Genomic DNA, 17,782 nt, shown 5'->3' on the forward strand with positions numbered 1-17,782 from the left:
AATACACAATGATGCGTAGAGAGTACAGATGAGCGAGCAATACTCGATTGAGTAGCTATTTGATTGATCAGTTACTGACTGAGACAGAACACAGCTCCGGAGCTCAGAGGATATATGTAGAGGCGCATTGCCTTTACATAAATCCTGAGCACACGGAGCCTGTCCGTGCAAATAAAATAAAACCTACGCCAGCTCAGTGCAGATGCCGCGCCCCCTCAGCGTGCTACCACACCCCTGTAACGCCTCCTCTCTGCCCCAGGAGGCGCAGATCGGCCCGATACGAATATAATATTCGCAAATAGACCATTTGCGAATATTATTACGCTGATCTGGCCCATCTGCGCCTAGAAAAGGCATTTTTGCCTTTTAAGAAATTTCCCCCATTGTGTCTCCATGATCCAAGAGATGCTTTACAGTGTCAGCCGTTTGTACTGTGAATTGCAGCCCAGCACTTAGTTCCTGTGTTTTAAAATTCACAGCTTTAGGCTCCGTTCACACGGAGCAAAACTAGCGGAATTCTCCGCCTCAGAATCCCACCAGCTTCCCTGTCATAATGACAGTCTATGGGAGGCTTGCGCGCCTCCTCTCTCTGCGCTGAAGAATGGACATGTCCATTCTTCAGTGCATAGAGACGTGGAGAAAGGAGGCGCGCGAGCCTCCCATAGACTGTCATTATGACAAGGAGGCTGGCCGGATTCTGAGGCGGAGAATTCCGCCAGTTTTGCTCTGTGTGAACATTGTGTGATCATAAATTCCTAAGTCCCAGCACCCGGCTCTATGGCATGTCCATGACACTACTCTCATTCATACTGTGTAAGTGGTGCTCAGCTGTCATAAAGTCCATATATTGCAGAACTAAAGAAGATCTTCAGTGTCACACTAGGTGTGGAGGGTCCACGTCCTGTTCAAAGAGCCAGACTGTTGCACGTCAAAAAAACGCTGCCGACTGCAGGAACTGGCATCGTTTAAAAAAGATTGTACAATTGGGATCCTGCTGCTGACACTGATTGGCTCATGTAAAAAAAATTATAAATTGATGTACCTGATGACACATTCCCTTTAACAAAAACTATATTATATGCAATTTTACCTACCATAACCAGCTATGCCATATACAGATGTGTACATGCTGGATATGTACACAGGCACATTACATCTAACAGACTGGGGAATCTGGGGCCCACCAGAGAAAATGATCCTGGGGGCCTAACAATGAAAACGACATGGCAGTCAGTGTTAGTGAAGGTTCTAAAGCTGGGGACACACTGGAAGATCCTCCAGTCTTCTGGTGGGCCAGTCTGATACTGGTCTCAGCTGAACTCCACTGGTGTAAGATGCTGTATGTGTATTAGGAGCCACAAACCTCTTTATTACTTTACTGTGTCTGTGGCTGAATTGTACACCATGAGGGAGATTCATTAACACCTGTGCAGGGGAGCAGTTTCCCATAGCAACCAGACTGCTGCTTTAATTATCAAAAAGGCCTCTGAAAAATGAAAGCTAGAATCTGATTGGTTGCTATGGACAACTGTCTCACTGTTCCTCTACACAATTACTCCCCCCCATGTTTATTTCCACTGCATTGTACAGTTATTGCTGGCAATAATTACTGCAAATGTGTCAGACCACACCCCTTCCTGCTTAGCCCCACCCACTGTCACATGGTATTCTCCTGTTTACTAACATAATACACAAAGCAGCAGTGGCAGTTATGATGACATCACAGAGGTCATGACATCACAACTGGCACTCAATGTAAACAACTCTAATCTGGAAACTGGAGTCATTGGAGCCTGACAGATTGGAGAGGAAGAGTCCAGGTATGTAGCTCTTCCCTAAATACTGAGACCTCATCACCCATCGCGGTTAGAATTGCGCCATTTATGCAAAAAAAAAAAAAAAATCAGCAATAACACTTGGGTGACGTGTCCCCTGCTGTTCACCTTACAGGAGTTGTCTCTTCTCTAGATTCTCTATCAGTCATCTGTTATGGTGGTGAAGGGGGCACTGCTGCCTCTCCAGAACACAAGTGGTATTACAAGGCTCCCTTATAAATGAATGGCTGAGTGTAATAACCCTTTCTCCAGATCATAGACTAGGGCTTTAGGCGAGGTTTACATTGCCGTCTTATAATAGGAGTCTCCCTGTTGCCCATAGCAACCAATCACAGTTCAGCTCTCAAATTTTAATAAACTCTAGCAAAGTAAACTCTAAACCCCGATAGGTTGCTATGGGCAACAAAAGACATTTCTACTGTTTGATAGAGTATACTACATGACATCACAAGACCTATGACATCAGAACACCACGACATCACAATCAAAGCAGAATATAGAAACCTTTCTTTTCTCCCATGACAGATTAAAGAGGACAACTCCCGACATGAAGCTGAGGCCTCATTCACTTGTCCTGTAGCTGGGCTTTCCAGTCTCCAGTCATGTCGGATTCCATCATAGCGGCTCCTTTAGTCCCATAGTAGAGAATCCATGAATCTATTGTAGCAGTAAGTATATGGTTTGTATTAGATTGTAAGCTCTTTGGAGCTTCTCATTTACATTGTAGTGTATGCGCTCAGGCGGGCGGTGCAGCTAGTGTGTGGGGTGAGAATACTGGCGGTGTGTCGGCCCTGATGTGAATGTGGCCACAGGAGCCCCGCATCTGGCTGTCCATAGGGCATAAGCTCTCACTAGCAGTGCGCCTCCTGTTTAATGGCAGAGTATCTGTGGTTGGTTAGACTGTACGCGTCCACGAGCGCTGCACCTGATGTACATAGAGAATAAGCTCTGAGGAGAAGGACATGTATTGTATATTAGATTGTAAGCTCTTAGGAGCAGGAAATGTATTATATATTTTGTATATGTTGTTTATGTTATATATTTCATGTATTTCTATATAAAATGTATACATTTAATTCTATATCTATATATGCAGCAGGCCAGACGGGTCCAGGGAGCTATCCGATCGCCACTTCTGGGGTCAGGAAGGAATTTTTTCCCCCCCTGAGGTAGAACTCTCCGGAGGGTTGTTTCGCCTTCCTCTGGATGTTTAGGTTCAGTGGCTCTTAATTCAGGACAATGGTGGCCGACCGTGGCAATTTCTATGGTCCACACCAGGCCTGACATGAGAGTCACTGTGACCATGCTTAGTGTAGGCCAGTAATGTTTTATTACAATGTTGCATTAATAAAATTCTAAAACTGATCTATTGTGTGCTGTGTGTTGTATCTGGAGTTTCCCCTTACTCGTTGATAGGTGCCGCTCAAAGCATGACAGACTACACGTTGTGTCTCACAAACAAATCATCCGCAAACATAAACAGGTACACAATGGTATACGGTGGAATGCCTTTTTGATGACATCCTGACATATACCCGTGGTGTGTTGCCACAATGTGTTGCTATTAGCCCCTTTATGCAGTGCACCAGCCAGCCTGCCCCTGCTCATTAATACATACAAATAAAGCTCTGCACTGACATCACTGCAGAGCAACTGGTCGTATATCCATTGGGGGGGGGGGGGGGGAGAGACTTCAGCGCAGATCGGTGCATCAGAAAGGGGTAGTCCTGCTCCCCAGTGCACCAAACTGCCTAATTTACATATTAACTAAAATGACGATTTAGCAAAAATGGTTTAGAGGATGGAAGTCAGAGAATTACCTCCATTTTCAGCATTCTGTCCGTTATAGAAACAGCAATTTAGAATTTTCTAACCTGCTGTTGGTTTACTTTTAAGGCCATGTTCACACAGTAAGAGACCGGCCGTTCCATAACATGGTCACAGAAAGGCCGGTCTCTGAAAAGATCATCCCGGCCGGATACTATGTGTATACACTCCAACCGGGATTCCTAGGCAGCAATGGCACGTATACTCCGTGAAAAAAATTGTACAACGGCCGTGGTTTTACAAGAATATACAGAATATACCGTGTGTGAACATAGCCTAAGGATGAGGTGTTATGGATAAGGCTAGAAGACTAGGGGACCAAATTTTCAGAGCAGGTCCTCAAGCACAAAAAAGCTGGGACCCTTAAATAATAAGGATTCGGAGAGTGTTACTTGAAACAGGAGGAAGAGCTGTAATAAGTTGCTAAAAGGCAACATAGAGAATCCTACCATTGCCATTCTTCCAATACAGTATTGAGTGTCTATTCACTGTATTTATTATTATTATTCATTATTTAAATTAAGGAAAAAGTTTTGATAAAACATAAAAATATGTACATGCCATGTACAAAGCATAGAGAAAACATAAAAACGATGGCCCAGCAATAGCAATCTTCTAATGTGATCATAATGACCCCCTTGTAATTTGAAGTATATTGCATAATATTGATGAGGGAAGTACAGTGGTACCTTGGATTATGAGCATAATTCGTTCTGGGACTGCGCTTGTAATCCAAATCACTCTTAAACCAAAGCAAACTCAGCAGTGTGTACAGCTGAGTGAGAGTGCATGCACATTATAGCAGTAGTGTGTATAGCTGAGTGTGAGTGCAGGCACATTATAGCAGCAGTTTGTATAGCTAAAGGCCCTATTCCACGGAACGAATTTCATTCGTATTCGGCCGATATCGGCCGCTACGAACGATAATCGTCCCGTGGAATAGAGTGCAACGATCAGCCGACATCGTTCATGTCAGCTGATCGTTGCAGTCGCTTGTTTTTCAACATGTTGAAAAACAAGCGACTGATACAGCAACGATCTGCTGCCGTTGCTCCGTTGAATGGGAGCATCGGCAGCAGACACTGCTGTATCCTATGGGCTGCCCGGACGATCAGCGATCCTCCGAGCAGCCCTCCCGCAGCTCCCCGCCGCCCCTCCCGCACTCACCCGCTCGCTGCAGCCGGGTTGAATAGCGGCGGCAGCGAGCGGGAAACGAGGAGCAAACAAACGCTGAGAGCGCTCGTTTGCTCCTCTTAACGAACAGTGGAATAGGGGCATTAGTGTGAGTGCAGGCACATTATAGCAGGGATGGAGAGGAGGGGAAACACAAGGGCCGACAGAGACTGCAGGGAGCATGAAGGAATGAGTAGGGGGGATGTTTGCACATAATGCAGCACTCTCTCTGTCCAGGTAGAGCAGGGTTACAGCTATGGAGAGATTACCTCCACAGTCCTGTCCCCTGATGCAAGCCCCAGCCTGAAGTGGATCTGCTATGATTTGGAAGGTGAGGGAGACTTCCTGGGTCAGAGTACAGAGCTGTAGACCACGCTATCCAGACCCTGCCCCCCTCTCCCCCCTCCCACCCAGTACAGGGAGCTCTTAAACCAAAGCACTGCTCTTAAACCAAGTTACAATTTTGAAAAACTGTGAGCTCTTCTTGCAAAACGCTCATAATCCAAGTTACTATTAAAACGAGTTACCTTTGTACAAGATAGGGAAACTTCCCTGTCCACCTTTTAGCAGACTGTATTACACGGCCCAATCACTTTAGTAAAGAGCACTTTACACGGCTTGATTATCGTGCAGCAGGGGCTGTATATATGTATGTATAATGTGAAGGAGAAGTTAGCAGAGTATGTGTAGCCCTTGCTGCATATAGTAAATAATAAACTGTATACGTTACCTCTTCACACTCCCTGGAGTCTGCAGGGCTGGAACAAGGAGTTTTGGTGCCCTAGGCAGAGAGAGCAAACTGCCCGCCCCCACCCCCCCAACACACACACACACACATACACAAAAATATATATCTGCATAAAAATGATATATAGGAACACATTTTTAAATACAATAAATTCAGGTTCACACAAACCTAAAAGCTCGCTATTTGAATGCTGATGGCTGAATGCGTAGGCTGGATCCATCTTCTCCAGCCACAAGGATTGTATTGTAATAATTAATTATGCAACTCTCTGCCCCATATAGTAGTTAGGCCAACCCCTGTGCTCCCCTACATAGTCCCCACATAGTGTATAGTGCCCACATAGTATAGCCCCCACACACAGTGACTAGCTCCCCACATAGTGTATAGTGGCCACATAGTATAGCCCCCACATAGTGTATAGTGCCCATATAGTATAGCCCCCACACAGTGAATAGCCCCCACATAGTGTATAGTGCCCACATAGTATAGCCCCCACGTAGTGAATAGCCCCCCCACATAGTGTATCCCCCACAGTGTATAGCCCCCACATAGTGTGGTCTCCACCCTCCCACACACATAGTGTATAGCTCCGCCAATCACAGGTTGCGGTGCTTTCCAGAGGCACCTGGCACATGGAGTCAGCTGCTGAATATATCGGAGGTGAGTATGAAAGCTCCCCCCCCCCTTACCTGCATTGCACCCATCCCAGCAAGGATGGGGGTCACCTAACCCCTTGCTTGCTGGTATGGGTGCAGTGTTAATGAGTATGGCCCCCAAGGGGTTAAGTGTGCATGCAATGCATGCTCATTTAACCCCTTGGGTGCCAAATTGTTCACTATGGCCCCCAGGGGGTTAAGTGGGAATGCAATGCATCCTCACTTAACCCATGGGGGGGCCACATTGTTCAGTATGGCACCCAAAGGGTTAAGGAGGGTGCAATGCATCCTTTTTTAATCCCTTGGGTGCCACACTGTAAGCAGCGATCTGTAAAGATGCTACATACTGTAAGGTGAAGAACACCTGTCAAAATTATCTGTTCTGCTCCTGTTTGTTTTTTTGTGTGTGTTTCTTGTTTCTCCCATTTATTGGTATCCTGAGGATTACGTCGGATTCGGTGAACTACCGACCAGCGTTTTTTAGGGATTTTTTTTTATAAAATGGTCAACAGGGGGTGTGGGGGTGTTTTTATTCAAATTTTGACTTGTATCTTTACAGGCTTAGTAGTGAAAGCTGTCTGATAGATGCAATCCATTACTAAGTCGGACCTAGTGTTAGCCTGTATAAGATGGCTAACACTAACCCCCACATTATTACCCCAGTACCTACTGCACCAGGGGTATTGGGAAGAGCCAGATGCCAGTAGTCTCAGAGCGTCAAAATTGACACCATGGGACTACTGGCACCCGGCTCTTCCCAGCACTTCTGGTGGCATTGAGTACTGGGGTAATAATGGGGGGTTAGTGTTAGCCATTAGCCATGTTAGCCCCAACATATTAATGGATTCCGTCTATCAGACAGCTTCCACTACTAAGCCTGTAAAGTAAAGAAATAAAAATAAGACAAAAGGGAAATTTTTTAAAAAATTCTAATAAAAACACCCTTACACCCCTCGTTGACCATTTTATTAAAGAAAAATCCCAAAAACGCTGGTCATTGACGTAGTCCACAGAATCCGATGTAATCCTCATGATACTGATATATGAAAAATAAAAAGGGAGACACACACACAAAAAAAAAAAAAAAAACAGGAGCAGAACACCCATCATTTTGAAAGGTCTTCCGCACATTACAGTATACAACATATTTAGAGATTGCTGCCTACAGTGTGGCACCCAAGGGGTTAAGTGAGGATGCATTGCATCCACACTTAACACTTTGGGTGCCATACAGGACAGTCTGGCCCCAAGGGGGTTAAGTTATTATTCCCTCTTCAACCCTTTGGGGCCACACTGATCTCCCACTGCACCCATCCCAGCAAGGAACGGGGTTAGGGGACCCCATTCCTTGCTTTGATGGGTGCAGTCAGGAGGGTGAAGGGGAGGGCATTCCTACTGACCCTTGATGTCTTCACCAGTGAGAATCTCACTGCTTATCAGGAGGGTATACTTTAAGGCCATGTGCAGGCTACATAAGAGAACGGTCACGGTAAGGTCACAGAACGGCCGGTCTCTAAAAAGATCATCCTGGCCGGTACTGGCCGGATCATTGCAGCCGCAGAGTTCTGATGCAAGCTCATCCGTGGGCACCTGCATTTGAACTCCCCCTTCTCACTATGGAGCGTGCGGTCCGAGCCACTCGATCCATAGTGTGCACTGACATGGTTTTCTGCGGCCGCTATTCACTGAATAGTCAGTTTTCTACAGGGCCGCAAGAGATCCTGGCCGGAGTGTATATTATGGGGGAGATTTATCAAACATGGTGTAAAGTGTAACTGGCTCAGTTGCCCCTAGCAACCAATCAGATTCCACCTTTCATTCTCCAAAGAGTCTGTGAGGAATGAAAAGTGGAATCTGATTGGTTGCTTGGGGCAACAGAGACAGTTTCACTTTATACCTTATTTGATAAATCTCCCCCAATGTGTACGCTCTGGCCGGGATTCCATAAAAGACAAGGCAACATATATTTTCGTAAAAAGTACGGCCGTTGTTCCCAATTGCAACAACGGCCAAACTTTTACGAAAATATACGTTGTGTGAACATAGCCTAAGTGTCAGCATTGTGCAGTAACCTGGTCTGAATTGGGTCTGTTTTGCTTTTGTGTGACACACCTGCTTGCTGTGGGACTTGATTACACAGCTGGGATGTCTGTTTGATTGATGGGTTTCTCTGCCTGTCTGCAGCCTGGAGGATCAGAGCGCCGGTCCAAAGAGGATCCGGACCGGGCTCTTGCTCAGCATAAATTAAACCTGAGGCAGAGTTCGAGCGCTGGCGATTTAGGTTAATTCCTGGTTCCATCTCCCCTGTTTATTCCTGCGAACCCCGTTCCTAATCCCTCTGTTTGACTCGACTTGTTATCTGACCTTCTGCCTGACTATTTGACGATCCCTTTGCCTGCTGATTTTGTACTGTGTTGCCTGGATTTGACCCGGCTTGTTTACCATTCTTTTATGTTTGTTCGTCCGTCTCGTTCTGTGTGCACTTTATCAGCGTAGGGAACGTCCACGTGGTTGTCCATGGCCGCCTAGGGCCGATCGAGGCAAGCAGGCAGGGACAGTGGGTGGGTTCAGACCTAGGGCCCACTGTCTTGTTGTGTCTGTATCACCCGATACTGACACTAAGGCTGTGGAAATGTATTGTGTATTTCCACAGCCTATTGGGGGCTATAATGTCTATTCCATTATAGCAGGATATTAATTACCTCTAAATTTAGTTAATTCTTTAATACTTTAATAAAAATTTTCGGCGGACTTCTCCTTTAACCCCTTAAGGACAGAGCCTGAAATGGCCTTAATGACAGAGACAAATTTTATGAATATGACCAGTGTCACTTTATTCATTAACAACTTCAGGATGCTTTTACCTATCCGGCTGATTCTGAGATTGTTTTCTCGTGACATATTGTACTTTACATTTCTGGTAAATCGGAGTCGATACTTATAACAAATCTTTATGAAAAAACTCCAAATAACGTGAAAAATTGTGAAAAAATGCATTTTTCCAACTTTGAAACTTTTTTGCTTATACAGAAAGTGGTTATACCACATAAATTATATATTAAATAGCATTAGCAACATGTCTACTTTATGTTGGCGGCATTTATTAGCAAATTTCCAAATTTTCAGTAAAATTTCAAAATCAGATATTTTTAGGGACCTGGTTTAAAGTGTATTTGAGGGGCCCCACAAAGCACCCCATTTCAGAAACTGCACCCCCCACACTCTGCAAAAGCACATCCAGAAAGTTTTTTAACCCTTTAGGAGAGTCACAGAAATAAAAGCTAAGTGTGTAAGAAATTTGAAAATTTTAATTTTCTGTGCAGAGATTTTATTTTAATCTAATATTTTTTATATTTATAAACTTATTACCAGATAGATTCACCCCAATATTGATTGCCCCATTTCTGCAGTTTATAGAAATACCCCATATGTGGCCCTATTGCGCTATTTGACACAACCACAAGCCTCAGATACAAAGGAGCGCCTAGTGAATTTCAATGGCTCCGTTATATTTGGTTATTTCTGACTGTACCACTTCAGGTTGGCAGAGGCTCTGGGGTGCCAAAACGTAAAAAACACCCCTAAAGGGACACCATTTAGAAAACTACACCCCTCAAGGAATGTAACAAGGGGTGCGGTGAGCATCTAGACCCCACAGGTGCTTCACAGATTTTCCTAACAATATGGCATGAAAAAAGAAAAAAAAATATTTTTTACACTAAAACGTTGTTCTAGCCTTCAATTTTTCATTTTCACAAAGGGATGAAAGGAAAAAAAAAAAAAAAATGTGTAGCGCAGTTTCTCCCGAGTACGGAAATACCCAACATGTGGACATAAAGCGCAATTTGGGTGCAGGGCGAGCCTCCAAAGGGAAGGAGCGCCAATTGGCTTTTGGAAGCTGGATTTCACAGGAATGGATTTCAAGGGCCACGTCGCATTTACAGAGCCCTCGTGCTGCCAAAACACTGGAAACCCCCCACAAGTGACCCCATTCTGGAAACTACACCCCTCAAGGAATCTAACAAGGGGTGCAGTGAGGATATGGACCCCACTGGTGACAGGCACAAATGTAGAAAAATGTGACGTGAAAGTGAAAATTTAAATTTTTTTCACTTTCACGGCACATATGTGCCCGTCATCCAGGAGTAAATATCCTCACTACACCCCTTGTTAGATTCCCTGAGGGGTGTAGTTTTCAGAATGGGGTTACTTGTGGGGGGTTTCCAGTGTTTTGGCAGCATGAGGGCTCTGTAAATGCGACATGGCGTTCATCATCCATTCTGGCCAAATCCAACCTCCAAAATCCAAATGGTGCTCCTTCCCTTCGGAGGCTTGCCCTGCACCCAAATTGCGGTTTATGTCCACATGTGGGGTATTTACGGACTCGGGGGAAATTGCTCTACACATTTTGTGGCTTTTTTTCTCTTTTAACCCCTTGTGAAAATGAAAAATTCAAGGCTAGACCAACATTATAGTGTAAAAAACGTAATATTTCATTTTCACACCAAATTGTTCCACATTTGTACCAGTCACCGTCCATGGAGGATGGAGGCCATGTCGCAATTACAAAGCTCCTGGGCTGCCGGGACAGTAGAAACCCCCCACAAGTGACACCATTCTGGAAACTACACCCCATAAAGAATCTAACAAGGGGTGCAGTGAGCATATGGACCCCACTGGTGATGGGCACATGTGTAGAACATGTGCCGTGAAAATAAAAAATACAATTTTTTTCAATTTCACGGCACAAATGTGCCCGTCACCAGGGGGCCATATCCCCGCTGCACCCCTTGTTAGATTCCTTATGAGGTGTAGTTTCCAGAATGGGGTCACTTGTGGGGGGTTTCTACTGTCCTGGCCGCACAGAGGCTTTGTAATTGCATCATGGCATCCTCTAATAGTAATGGCTGCCATACATTTAGCTGGGGAAAAGGGCCAATTTTTATTTATTTGGGGGTATTAGGCCAATTATTAGTTTATAAGGTTGAAAATGACAGGAGTCCATCAAATTCAACCTGTGTTGATCCAGAGGAAGGCAAAAAACCCTTGTGAGGCAGACAACAGTAGCCTTATCACAGGGGAAAAATTCCTTCCTGACTCCATAATGGCAATCAGAATAATCCCTGGATCAACGTGACCCCTGAAATAGGAATAAGGGACAGAATTTAGAAAATGTAGAACTCCAATGACGTGTGGTACGCCTTGAAGCGATCCAGTATGCAGAGGCCGGGGTAATCAGAACAGGTGTCACAATGGAAAATGGTGTCCTTCCTGATCCCCCTGTTACGCCACACTCTGCACTTCTTCTGGGGTCTCCTGTTTTCCAGTGTGGGGGACGTCACCTGGAAAATGTTGCCCTGGTGCGATACGGGGTCCTTCATATCCAGAAGCGCTGGGTCCGCTCCATGGCTGCTAAATATTAGGGCTCTATTACTGCTTCTGATATTTTCGGATCGTGCCGCAAGCTACAGTAGCTCAGGCAGCAAGGGACCAGAAGAGGGGGTGCTGGTATAAAAGTTATCCCCGTACAGGTGGTAACCTTTATCCAGCAGTGGGAAGATCAGGTCCCGAACGATCTTCCCACTAACTCCGAGGATGGGGAGGGACATCTGGGGGCTGGATTCGGGTGTCCGTTCCATCATACACTCTAAGGCTAGATTCACACGCTGTAACTGTGCGGCTGTATTTTTTATGCGGCTGTAAATGTGCGGGTGAAACTCCGGCCGTGGGAAAAAATAGACATGCGGCTCAAAACATACGGTCATTTACTTGGAAATCTGGTTCAACTAAAAATAACAAATAAAATCTTAAGAAAGTGATGGAAACACCTCTGGATGCATCTGGGAAAGCAGGGAAACAGTTTACATGAATCGCTATTACCGGGGTTTGCGATCCTCTGCACTATAGCCGATGTCTCTCATGGTTAATATATTGAATTAATAAAACACATTTTCTGTCTAATAAAGTCCCTTTTATTGTTCAATAATTAAATGTAAACGATTCCATCATTTTGCAATTAAATATACCGTTAAAATAAATATATATATAAATAAATGTATATTTATATATATATTTATTTTTTGACAGTATATTGAATTGCACAATGATGGATTCGTTAGAATTAAATTATTGAACAAAGAAACTGTATTTATTTAAACGAAAATGTGTTTTCTTAATTAAATATTAATTAGTACAGGAAGCTCTATAAGCCGGTAATTCATATTCCGGCAATAGAGCATTCTGTACTAATCATCACTTTACTTTAATGAAAACATCAAATGTTTCTTCTAATTATGTTATCACAATAGCATTATTAGAAGAAACATTTAGAATTATATGTGCGCTCAGCTGATTGGCTGTTCGGCTGAGCGCACATATAATGAGCCGGTCCGCAGTACAGTGACTTCATTGTGCTGCGGACCAGCGAAGAGGACACATCGGGGTGAGTATAGAGCTCTCCCCACCCCCTCCCCGGCACTGCACCCCTCCCAGCAAGGAAGGGGGGGTCAGTTAACCCCTTCCTTGCTGGGATGGGTGCAGTCTGACATCAGTCTGGCCCCCCGGGGGTTAAGGGGGATGCAATACATCCTCCCTTAACCCCTTGGGGGTCAGACTGTAAGCAGCGATCTGTAAAGATGCTGCATACTGTAAGGAGCACAACACCGCTCACAATGATGGGTGTTGTGCTCCTGTTTGTGTTTTTTTTGTGTGTTTCTCCCTTTTTGTTTTTCAGATATCGGTATCCTGTGGATTACGTCGGATTCCATGGACTACGTCGATGACCAGCGGTTGTTCTTTGAATTTTTTAAATAAAATGGTCAATGAGGGGTGTGGGGGTGTTTTTATTTGAATAAAATATTTTTTAAACTTGTGTCTTGTCTTTATTTCTTTACTTTTTAGACTTAGTAGTGGAAGCCGTCTAATAGACGGAATCCATTACTAAGTTGGGGCCTAGTGTTAGCCGGTATAAAATGGCTAACACTAACCCCCTATTATTACCCCAGTACCCAATGCCACCAGGGGTACTGGGAAGAGCCGGGTGCCAGTGGTCCCGGAGCGTCTAAATTGGCGCTCCTGGACCGGGCGGCAGCAGGCTGGTAAGATTTAGGCTGGGGAGGGCCTAAAACAATGGCTCTTCCCACCCTGGTGTTACCAGGCTGCTGTCGTTTGGTTTTTAACCCGGCTGGTTATAAAAATAGGGGGGACCCTATGCGTTTTTTTTTAATTATTTATTTATTTAAAAAAAAAACGCATAGGGTCCCCCCTATTTTTATAACCAGCCGGGTTAAAAACCAAACGACAGCAGCCTGGTAACACCAGGGTGGGAAGAGCCATTGTTTTAGGCCCTCCCCAGCCTAAATCTTACCAGCCTGCTGCCGCCCGGTCCAGGAGCGCCAATTTTGACGCTCCGGGACCACTGGCACCCGGCTCTTCCCAGTACCCCTGGTGGCATTGGGTACTGGGGTAATAATAGGGGGTTAGTGTTAGCCATTTTATACCGGCTAACACTAGGCCCCAACTTAGTAATGGATTCCGTCTATTAGACGGCTTCCACTACTAAGTCTAAAAAGTAAAGAAATAAAGACAAGACACAAGTTTAAAAAATATTTTATTCAAATAAAAACACCCCCACACCCCTCATTGACCATTTTATTTAAAAAATTCAAAGAACAACCGCTGGTCATCGACGTAGTCCATGGAATCCGACGTAATCCCCAGGATACCGATATCTGAAAAACAAAAAGGGAGAAACACACAAAAAAAACACAAACAGGAGCACAACACCCATCATTGTGAGCGGTGTTGTGCTCCTTACAGTATGCAGCATCTTTACAGATCGCTGCTTACAGTCTGACCCCCAAGGGGTTAAGGGAGGATGTATTGCATCCCCCTTAACCCCTTGGGGGCCAGACTGATGTCAGACTGCACCCATCCCAGCAAGGAAGGGGTTAACTGACCCCCCCTTCCTTGCTGGGAGGGATGCAGTGCTGGGGAGGGGGTGGGGAGAGCTCTATACTCACCCCGATGTGTCCTCTTCGCTGGTCCGCAGCACAATGAAGTCACTGTACTGCGGACCGGCTCATTATATGTGCGCTCAGCCGAACAGCCAATCAGCTGAGCGCACATATAATTCTAAATGTTTCTTCTAATAATGTTATTGTCATAACATAATTAGAAGAAACATTTGATGTTGTCATTAAAGTAAAGTGATGATTAGTACAGAATGCTCTATTGCCGGCATATGAATTACCGGCTTATAGAGCTTCCTGTACTAATTAATATTTAATGAATAAAACACATTTTCTTGGAAATAAATTCAGTTTCGTTGGTCAATAATTTAATTCTAACGAATCCATCACTGTGCAATTAAATATACTGTCAAAAAATAAATATATAGATAAATATACATTTATTTATATATCTATTTTTTTTTACAGTATATTTAATTGCAAAATGATGGATTCATTAGAAATAAATTATTGATCAACGAAAGTGTCTTGATTACAAATAAAATGTCTTTGATTAATTTAATATATTAACTATTAGAGGCATCGGCATTCGGCATCATTGCCGGCTATTTTTGAAGTACTCCGTACGGACCGCCTGTCAATCCTCGGCCGCATGTCCAGCCGCAAATAATGGTCTTGTTCATTTTTTACGGGTCCGTTTACGATAGGGCCGTAGATTCAGAGATAGTGTGCACTGTGCAGCCGCATATCCTATACTTCCCAGCATACACACGAACCATCAAAAATACCGCCGCACAATTACAGCAGCAAATACAGCCGCACTGTTACAACGTCTGAATCGAGCCTTAGGGTACGTGCACACTGCGGAATAGAGAAGGATAACCCTTTGTGCATTCCACAGCTGGCACCCACCGGCGGACTGATGGAGGCGCGCGTCTCCGTCCGTGTCACACTCCATTCTATGCACGGGCGGATTCTGCCCTCCGTCCAAAGAATAAACGTGTTCATTCTTTGGACGGACAACGGAATCCGCCCATGCATAGAATGGAGTCTATGACACGGGTGGAGACGCGCGCCTGCATCAGTCCACTGGTGTGTGCCAGCTGCGGAATGCACAAAGGGTTATCCTTCGCCATTCTGCAGTGTGCACATACCCTAAATCTGTAAGTGTACCCTGAGGTACTCTCACAGAGTTTGGAGAATTTCACGCCATACCGTGATCTTTTATTGGGACGGTACTGGTGGAAAAGACGTGTCTGGGGGGCAGCGTACGCTACGCTACCCCCAGACACGTCACTGGATGATGAGGATGAATGGAGGAAAGAAGGACCCCCCATTCATCCTCACTGGCTGTTTCGGTGTTGGAGGCAATAATAACGTATGCGTCCAACGCCGAAAACACCCTGTGGGCCATCTTTATACGGGGACTAGTATATGGGGTATGTAAATGTGTACTGGTGTAGTGTAAAACTTTATTTCATGTAGTGTGGTGTAATGTAGTGTTTTTTACGTTTTTTTGACAGTAAGAAAAAAATATCCCTACGCCAAGAAAGTAGTTGCTGATAAATGCCGCACTTATGTGCGGCACTTATCAGCAGACAGTGGCGGTAGGATATAGGGGGGAAAAATTCCCCTATGCCAAAAAGGAGGAGTTGCTGATCATCGGCGCACTTACGTGCGATGCTGATCAGCACTCAGCGCTGTTAGGGCGCATAAAAAGTAAAAAAAAAAAATTGGGAAAAAAAAAACAAAAAAACACTTTTTTTTTAACCTAAAGCATATTTACTGATCAGCCGCTAGGGGCAGTACAGAAAAGCTGACGAAGACTGCCGAAGAAAGGGGCCACGGAAAAGCCCGAAGAGCCGGAAATTGCCGACGGGACCCGACCGAACCCGGAAGTGAAGAGAAGAGGACGCGTGGGACCCGATCGCTGCTCCGGACTCCCAGATCTGGTGAGTATAGTGCACCTACACTATACACACCTGTTCTGCACCCCTCAGCTACCTAGCTGAGGGGTGCAGAACCCGGGGACATTGTTTTTTAACACTTTGATCGCCTTGATGGGCCGGCCGGTACTGGCCGGCCTATCACGGCGATTGTGGGGGTGGCATCAGTGCCATCTTTTCCCCGGACACTAATGGCGATTGGTGCTGTCACGGACAGCACCAATCGACAGTGCTTTCCGGGTCACCGATGACCCGGAAAGCTGTTTTCAGCTGCTATCGGCTGATCTGTGTTGATCAGCCTATAGCAGCGATCGTCGGCACAGGAGGGGTTAATCACCCCCGTGCCGATGAGCAGAGATGGCCTGCTATACATTATAGCAGGCCATCTTCCCCGATCGCTGTGTGTGAACACACAGCGATCGGGGAAACATCGGGCGTAAATTTACGTCCATTTGCGCTAAGTACCAGGGCGCGGGGGCGTAAATTTATGGCCAATGTCGTTAAAGGGTTAAGGGTTTATTGAAACTGCTTGGATATACATATTAACCCCTTGCCTCTTTAGCCTGTTTTGGCCTTAATGCCCGGGGCCTATTTTTCAAATCTGACCAGTCTCTATTTATGTAGTGATAACTCTGCAATGCTTTTAACTACCGCGGTTATTCTGAGATCGTTTTTTTTTGTGACATATTCCTCTTTATGTTTGTGGTATACTTTGGTTGATACAGTTTTTTGTAAAAATTACATTTGCGCAAAAATTTTACATTTCTTTATATTTACAGTTCTTTATATTCAAAACTCTCTTTTCCTAAGAAAGATAGTCATGCCACATGAACTAATTATTAATTCAACATCTACAACATGTTTGCTTTATGGTGTCGTCATTTGGTCAACGTCCTTTTACTTGTTAGGATGTTAGAGGGCTTCAAAATTTTCATGAAAATGTCAGCTCTGAAGTGGATTTGTAGGCCGGTATGTTAGTTACCTCCATAAATCCATCCACTGTAAAAACTGCAACCCTCAAAGTATTCAAAGTAACATTTCATAAGTTTATTTACCCTTTAGGTGTTTCGCAAACATTTAAGCAAGTTGGAGGGGAAATTTAAAATGTTGATTTTTTTTGGCAGATATTCTATTTTAAAAATTTTTTCCTCTTACACAGCAAATACTAACTGAAAAATACCACTTACTATTTATTCCCCTTATTCCAGTGTTTCAAGAAATCCCCCATATGAGGCCGCGTTGCTTTACCTGACTTAACCACAGACCGCAGACATGACAGATATATGGTAAATTTTGGGCCCTTTTTTATTTCAGGTTTTTCTTAGGCATTATACCATGTCACAGAGGCCCTGTGGTGCCAAAATATTTGTGTAAGACAAGTTGACTTTTCCATCGGTACCATTCGAGGGGACATGTGACACCCTAATAATTTTTTATTGTTTTTTATGAGGTGGTATGAATAAAAAACACAATTTTGCAGCAGTTTTTTACAATTTTTTTGTTCGCCGTTTACTATACGTTACATATTACATGTTACCGTTATTCGTCAGGTCGGTACGATTACAGTGATACCCATTTTATATAGCTTTTGTTATAGTTTATGGCATTTATGCTATAAAAACTGTTT

General features: G+C 44.4%; 1 long non-coding RNA gene across 1 annotated transcript; it reads left to right on the forward strand.

Moving 5' to 3' along the window:
* The first annotated feature begins 1,679 nt into the window (after positions 1-1,679).
* On the forward strand, positions 1,680-3,200 carry LOC138784640 (uncharacterized). Its single transcript, XR_011361896.1, has 2 exons — positions 1,680-1,820; positions 2,361-3,200. It is a non-coding gene; the product is annotated as an uncharacterized lncRNA (long non-coding RNA).
* The last annotated feature ends 14,582 nt before the right edge of the window (positions 3,201-17,782 follow it).

Source organism: Dendropsophus ebraccatus, chromosome 2 (genome assembly GCF_027789765.1).
Source record: "Dendropsophus ebraccatus isolate aDenEbr1 chromosome 2, aDenEbr1.pat, whole genome shotgun sequence".
Taxonomy (NCBI): Eukaryota; Metazoa; Chordata; class Amphibia; order Anura; family Hylidae; genus Dendropsophus; species Dendropsophus ebraccatus.